Consider the following 8,236-nt stretch of genomic DNA (forward strand, 5'->3'; position numbering starts at 1 on the left):
GGGGGGGAGGGAAAGGGAAGGGAAGGGAAGGGATAAAATCACATTGCTGAGACAGGTTCACTCAATATTTGGTTTTCTCCTCACCGCTTCCCTTCAAGGACATTTGTTGCTCACCATTTAACTGGCAAACTGGGTTGCACAGACTACAGGCAAAACTACAATTTGCTCTTAGTACAGGGCTGAGCACGACTTGATTTTTCAGACTATTCCAGCTGCAAAGCAAACCTCACCGCCTGCACAAGCAGCAATAGGGCCAGCCCCATGGCCCCTCGTCTGGCACCCAGGCCAGGGAACATATACCTGACAAAAACTCCACTTTCAGAGTTTGTCCAACATCGTGGTGAGCTCTGGGAAGGGCAGGTGAGGAGGTTCCTGGCCAGTTCTCTTTCATTACCTGCCAAATTAAGCAAGGAAGCCCTGCAGGCACCCATTTCACTCGCTACATTACCCCAACTCTCCTCCAGAGTGGGCCCCTTCTGTTGCACTGAAAGAGGCTGCAGATGTGCCCAACAGTCACCTGCGGCACCCAGCCAAGCCTGACACTGCAGCACACACGTGTGGAAGACACAACTGAAAAGGCATGGACAGCCACAAACGTGGCACTTCTCAGCCCTGAGTGCTCTGCTTCACACACACACAAACTGCACTCAGAGAACACAAATGAAGTCTCAGTGTAGGGTTGGCTGGTTTGGTTTAAATGCCAACTGGAAAAAAACCCCAGTGGAATCCCACGGTGTGGGATGGCACGGAGTTACCAGGATGGCTGGATGCTTTGGCTCCACCACCACAACCTCTGGCACCTGAGTTTGTGAAACAGCTGGTAACAGCAGCAGCTCCTGGAAGAGGATGGGACAGACGCTCTGCCAGGGGTTTTGCACATACTTGCTGGGGCACAAAGACCTTCAGGAACCACGGGCTCCATTCCAGACTTTGGAAGGAAACAGGCTGTGGGGTGCACACCATTATTTTTAAGTTTGTCCTCTGTTCTCTCACCTCCTCACACTACAACCTTGTTATGTGAAGTCTTCCTCACTTACTCAATAGCAGTCCCTGCTTCTCAGGTCTCCCCTCGCCCAGACAGTGGCCTCTCTGAGGCCACTATTCAAGTCCCAGTTTCCTCACCCACTGCTAACCTTATGTTCCTCCCACTCACTATCAGATGTCCCTGCCCTCCTCACCACCATTTCCCTGTATCTCTCCGTTTCTAGACTTGTCCTGTCAAAACATTCCTTAGCCAGTCCTTCTCTACCCATACCTCATCCAAATACCTTCCTTCCATCCTAAGGACTTTTCTATGATGGCTTCTGGCTGCAGACTTCCTCCCATTACTTCTCCCTCCCTGCTCCAACTAAGGGCTCTCCCAGATCTACCTGGCCCTCAGCCCTGCCTCAGTTTTCCTCACCCATCCCTGTCCTCTCTCCTGGCTACCAAACATCCCAAACTCCAGGATACAGCTTCTGCTTTGTCCACAGTGCTTATCTGAGACAAGGCTTGCCCTGTGTGGACAGCCTGCACCTACACGTTGAAGACACTGGACTCCACACATGCATTTCCGCTGTCAATATCCTGAGTGGCTTCCACACCGCTCCCTCATTGCATATCCATGCATGCACAGCATGGCCATTGTTTCTTTAGAAGCAGAATGACTGCATGTTTATGTCCAAATCACTGACCTTGACTAGGACCGAGGATCTTCTCCTTCCTTCCTAGTCCAGGCTTTGCCTCTTCACATTACTAATAAATTAAGCTGTTTCCACCTCTTTTCTGCTATGGTGCCAGCAGAATAATTGATGGCACAGGAGAGAAAAACTGCTGGTAGTCTAGTTCACTGTTCCTGGGCAGAGATTTACAGGGAGATCCTATAAAACCCCAGAAATGTATTCTGCCAGCCTTCGGCTCTGAGCTGCAGATGGCACATATCCATTCACATATGACTTCCAAGTTGGGGCTTTATTACAGGACCAGTGTTAGGACTGGGTTGGCAACAAGGCTCTGCTTGGTAAGAAGCTAACCCTCAGCAACAAGAAGAGGGGAGCCAGTGGGACCTACTGTGGGCAATATTAGTGGGTCACTCTGGGTTTCAATTGCATCCTTAAGCCACCCTTGTTCTGTAGCAAAGCAGCTGGACCCTTGAGAAACCACCCTCACCTCCTGTCCCTTACTTCCCTCCACCACCCATTTGCTTAAAGTTGTAGGTGAAGCTCCACAAGGATAGCACTGGGGTCACCTGCCTGGCGCAGGGAGCTGGAAGGACAGCACATTCGGTAATGAGGTAACTGCTGAACATTTTGGCTACTAGAAAAGTGACCATGTGCCAGCTGAAATTTTCTTCTCACAGAAACTTGGACGAGTTAAGGTAGAAATGACGCAGGAGTGGCAAAGGACAAATTCCCAGTCCAAACAGTATATAACACTTCTGTTTCAAAGCATATGATTGGTCTTAGCAAAAAAGAAAAGCCTGATGCACTTTCAAATGCAGGGGAAACAGTACATTTTTCTCCCCTAGCTTCACCATTTGAAACAGCTGAAACATTTTGGCTGAAGGCTTTCAAAAGTAATTCAGCCAGAGGCAAATACTCAGCATGGAAAACTGCCGACTGAAACAAAGAAATGTGACCTGAAGGCAGAAATAGAAAACAGGGTCTCACAATGTGAATTGTCTTCTGTTAAAGGTGGGGCTCACTGCACCCACTATTATTAAGCTTGTCCCACATTTCCCATTGTCTTATTTTCCCTTTGTTCCTCCCTCTGAACACATAACAAACAGAAGAAAAGCTCAACAACTCAAAGGGCATTCGACATCCCTCCAGTTTCCTTCAGGCAACCACACCCTCAGCTGGAAAACTGTATTTCCAGGGTTAGAGGTGGGATGTTACATGGCCATGTCAAACAGAACAGCAACGCTCTTTTTCCAATTCACTGCTCACAAGCAGAGATTAAGTAAGTCTTGCATGTACAGAAGGTAAATACTGTTATTCTTTGTAGTGGCAAGTGTGGTTTGAATTAATGCTTAGAGACATGATGAGTCTTCACTCCTGCAGGTAGGTTAACAAATATTACCAAAAAAATCACATGGGAAGGAAGAGAACGATTCAGTATTTCCCAACCGGGCTGCTAAAATGAAAACATTACAATGTTTAGTGGAATGACATGTTTCAGGCTGAGCTTGCTACAAGGAAGTCATGAACAAAAGATTAAAAAAAAAAAAATGTAATTCCAGATGGAGAAATCAAGACCCTGAGAAGTGAGTGCAGGAGTAGAGGACAGCTCTGTGACGGTTCTTGGCAATACTAGATCATCTCCTTGTGTTTTAGATTTTGCACTAGCACATGTGTGCACACAGTGGGGTTGCTCAGCCCCTTTCAAAGTGGGATAATATTTACTTATGCTTCGCACCCTAATAAACGAAAATTCAGTTGCTTTAAGTCAGAGCTGAAGAAGACATTAGTGGTGAATCCTGTGTTACTGAAGCGAACACGAGCTTGCTGATGACATCAGTGGAGCCGGTGTTTCATACCTGTTTTCCTTGGCTTTGATATTACCCACATACAAGATGACTGGAGTCAATACGGCATAAAACAAAAGAAATATGGACCAGATTTACACGAGCAGACATTTGCCAGCAGAGCCGTCTACCAGCCACAGAGAGGGGCAGGATTCCTAGCAGATGCAGTGGAACTGGCTTCAGTCCCCAAAAAGATCAAACTACATTGGCAAATACACATTTCTGTCAGTGTAGCCAATTGGTGTAGAACTTTTCCTCCTTTGATAGGAATGCTGTGTTACAAATATACCAGTCCTACCACAACAGTAAATCACTTCTAGTGTAAAAAGAACTGGAAAGAATTCAGGGTTATTATGATGCTTACAAGAAAATCAAACATTTGACAGCATAGGAAACAACCTGCCACTAAAATACAGTGCTCAGCTCATGAACCACACTGGAATTCATTTTCGATGTGGTGAGATAACCTCTGCTATTCTAACATAAACGAGACCCAGAGAGGTCCCTTCGAGGAGCAACTCTGCAAAGAGTTTCCTGGCAGGAAGACAAATTGTCTCACATTCAGAAAGGAAATGAGAACATTAAAACGAAGAACCTCAACTTCTTCCAAAATAAGTTATTGTGAGAAACGAGCAATTGGTTGCTTCAAAGGACTCTGGCCAGACTCTTCAGTGAAGCATTTTTATTAAACGTTCTTGCAAGAGCGGGTGTCCTAACTAGTAGGCACACACTGCCAGAGCAACACACCGATTTTTATACCCTATTCCCAACCGCAAAATTCCTCCCTTGTTTCCCTACTGGTGAGGTGCTCCAAGGTTTACAGCCTATCCGTTACGCTTATGAAGTCCCGCCGTAGTTCAAACTTCCCGCCACTCTATTTTAATCTCCTACCCCCTTTTTATTGTTTGTTTAGTTGTTTTTTTTATTTTTTCCCCTCCTTGTTATAATAAGATGCTAGGCAGTTACTCAGCAACACATCCTTATCTCTAGCCACAGATGTCTTACTTAGTTCCTGCCATGTCATCCTTGTGTTGCAGGAGCTGAGCCCTCCTAGTTGCAAAGACAACATTATCATTTCTCACAGTTATCACCAGGGATGGCAGACGGAGCCTCAGCAAATCTCTTCTTTGGTGGCCTTCAGCCTGCAGGATGCTGACTCTTGCCCCTCCTGATGAGGATTTAGCACACAGCTTCCTGAAGTGTCCATCGCCATAACCTTGGGGCATCATCTGCAGAGCCCTGGTAACTGTGTGCTCCAGGAGACCTTCCTGTACCAGCTCCGAGTCCATGACCTGCCACTACAGTCTGTCTCTATTAAGCATCATCTTCCGAGCTCAAGCAAAACATCACCTGTAGATTGCCTTTTGGTTCTGGAGACCCCACCTCCCCCCACCTTGCTCAACCACCTCTTTCTTCGCACCCTCACTCTCCCACATATCTTGGCCATCACAAATACAGGATCTGTTTATTGGAGATCTTATTTCTTATTGAAATCTTTCAACTGCACTGCAGCACACCACCCCCTCATTCAACCTTCCTCAGTAGGGAGCAGGGCCAGGCAGCACATGAGCCAATGATTTACCCATCACAAGGAGGAAACCTGCACAGCTCCAAAGAAGAGAAACCTCTGCAAAGATGGCTTGCATTTATTTATTTTTCCAGGAGGAAAGCTGCTTGCTGTGGGTGTGTGTGCGTGCATGTGTTTGTCAGGACAATAGGAAAAAGGACACTGAAGGAGAGCTGCCAGGAAACAGTCGGCCATCTGCCTGCATGGAGAGCAGTTTTTCCTTTTCTTTTGTACTAAGAGGAATGTAGCTGAGAGCCGCCATCCGCCCGCACTGGGAGGAAATCTGAGAGCCTGTGCTCTGCCAGAGAGAGGAAGCGTGGGGGAGGGAGCCAGCCCAGTCCATGCGGTTAAGCGGTCATTGCACTCATGGCCAATAAAAGTGGGAAAAAAAAAAACCCTAAACAAAACCCCAAATCCTGGTGAAAATTGCTCTTCCTCCTCCACCCTTTCACTCTCACGTGTGGTTTGATACTCCCTCCTTCCCAGGCGCTGGGAGGTGATCCTGAGCACAGGAACCGCTGGAGGAGTTGGGCAGAGGAGCATGTCAGGAGGGCAACGGCCCAGGGAAACACAAGGGTTTCCCCCTGCACACACTGGCACACCCAGACAAGAAAGCAAAACAAACAGAAAATCACCTCACATCGACACGTTGCTCAGCTGCCTGCACCTCTCTCAGAAACCAGGCATTTAGCAACCCCAGCTCAAAATGGCTTGGGGAACGACCCTCGGCTCTTTGGCTCCCCAACGCACCAGACAAGGGCAGAGCATAAGGAGCAAATCTATTGCATACAACTATCCATATGTTCTCCCCCAGGAGCCTTGGTACAGCTTCTGATTAAAAAAGAAAACTACGTAACAGGAGGGGGAAAAAAAAGATATTACCTTCTCCTGGTAGTCAGGCAAAAAATGCTGGCAAGACACCATGGTGACTTGGTGGGACATTCTTCTGCCACCTTTGTGGCAGAAAAGCCCCAGGCGAATAAATAAATAAAATAAAGGTAAAATTTTCAGAAGTGACTACACGACTTTGAAGTTCAAGACTCATTTTCAAAACCAATGGAGGATCAGATTTTTTTAAAAACAAACACTGTAAAAACAGCTAACACTTTCAAAGAACTGTAAGCACGCATTCCTTTTTCACTGATTGCAACAGGAGACACTGTCTAGGTACCACTGAGAATACATCTCTGCATCTTCGTGCACCTACCTACCTTGCAAACTCTGGCACTTAGCAGGTGTCGGATCCAGCTCCACAGAGCCAGCAGAACTTGCTAACGTGGCAGATATCCGAGATAACGGGTCACAGTCCTGAAAAAGGCACTTCCAGAAGAACTGACTAAGCCAGACATGGTCTAAAGAGCTTCCTCATGACCTGGCAGCTCGGAAGACAAACAGACTGACCAAGGGATGCTCTGCACCTAAGCGTGTCCAAGCCAGGTCTGGACTGCCACCCACACGTCCCAGTCCCTTTCAGAAATGAGACTTGGGTTTCCATATTCTGTCGTGACTTTTTAAACATTTTACTTCTTGCAAAAACAAAACCATTGGTGTAGCACAGTTTGTGACCTGAAGCCAATTCCTTGGCTGCTTCTGGCTTGGGTGGATGAGAGACAATGGAAACAAGCAGAAACAAGTAAAGACTTGATACAAGGAAATTTTTTTTTCACTATGGGGATAATACAGCTCTGGAACAGCCCTGCAGTCTCCATTGCTGAGGGTTTTGAAGACCCAACCAGACAAAGCCCTGAACAAACTGGTCTGAGCTCAAACCTAAACCTCTTTGAGCAGGAAGCTGGAGTAGACCCCTCCTGCAATCCCTTCCAACCTGGATTATCCTGCGATAATCTGTCAATTACTGTAAAAGAGCTAATTCACTCTCATTTTCTCTGTGGAAAGAATCCAAACGAAAAACTGCAAAAAAAATTCCAACCTGCAATCCCTTCCAACCTGGATTATCCTACGATAACCTGTTACTAATTACTCTAAAAGAGAGAATTCACTCTCATTTTTTCTGCAGAAGTGAACCAAACAAAAAATGCAAAAAAAAAATTCCCTTTCGAAACATTTACTAGGTGCCTTTTCCTCCCCAAGAGATATTTTTTTGCCTTTCATCTCTTAAAACTCTCCAACTGACCAGCAAGCAAGCTCTAAAAAAATGGATGCTAAAACAAGATACACAATTATGCTATTCCTAACATTTCCAGTGTCTTTTGTCCCCAGTAATTCTGTAGTGCCTGACAAACTTCAGCAGTTCAATGAAAGCTATTAGGGAGGCCATGAATCCACCAGTAAGACTGCCTTGGCAAATACTGATGAAGTGCAATTCTTTTTTTTAAAGATTAAATTATTTAATTATTAAATTAAAAACAAAACAAAACCAACACAACAATTGAGAAATACTGGGAGATCTTTGGGGTTGTTTTGGGTTTTTTTGCTGAAGTATTTCTTTGGGTTTCTCACAGCAGAAAACCTACAAACTGGAGATTTATCCAACAGGCATACATTGTTCTCCACCTTGGCCCAAGGGATGTGCTACAGGCAATACATACTCTAGAGAACTTTAATTTCCATTGTTTACTTTCTTTCATATACTGTTTGATAACGGAGCAGAAGCAGAGCACCCATGTACAATTTCCTCCTTCAAGCCCTTATCTCACAAGCGAAGCACAGCTGTTCTTACAGAAGAAGCTTCCAAGGAGGAGAACCTGCATCCAAGTTTTGTATTCCAGGGTAACCACAAGGGCATACTCCACCCAAGATGTTTGAATGTTATCCTGGACCGGGCCCCAATACTGTTTATTGTGCACAGGAAAAACTCATTGCTACAAAGCAGCCAGCACTGAAAGCATTTCACAAGGGCGCATTTTACAGGACCCAGAACAAACTATCAAAGTAGGAGTCTTCTGGAGTCAAACCCTTTGCAGAAGCCCCTGTTTCCTGAACTATTCAATAAACATCATCCCCTTTCATCTTAAATGTTCGTAAACATCTCATTTCCATCTCGTTTCCAGCCCAACAGGAGGCAAAACCCTAGCCCTACTGAAGGCACTGATTTGACTCCAGTGATTATGGTCTGGCTTGTATTTTACCCACCAAACCATCTGCATTCACCTCATTTCTGCTCCTCACCAACACAGGTCTACCTACAGAGTCCCCACAGCTCA

Source organism: Antrostomus carolinensis, unplaced genomic scaffold (assembly GCF_000700745.2).
Source record: "Antrostomus carolinensis isolate BGI_N321 unplaced genomic scaffold, ASM70074v2 scaffold4815, whole genome shotgun sequence".
Taxonomy (NCBI): domain Eukaryota; kingdom Metazoa; phylum Chordata; class Aves; order Caprimulgiformes; family Caprimulgidae; genus Antrostomus; species Antrostomus carolinensis.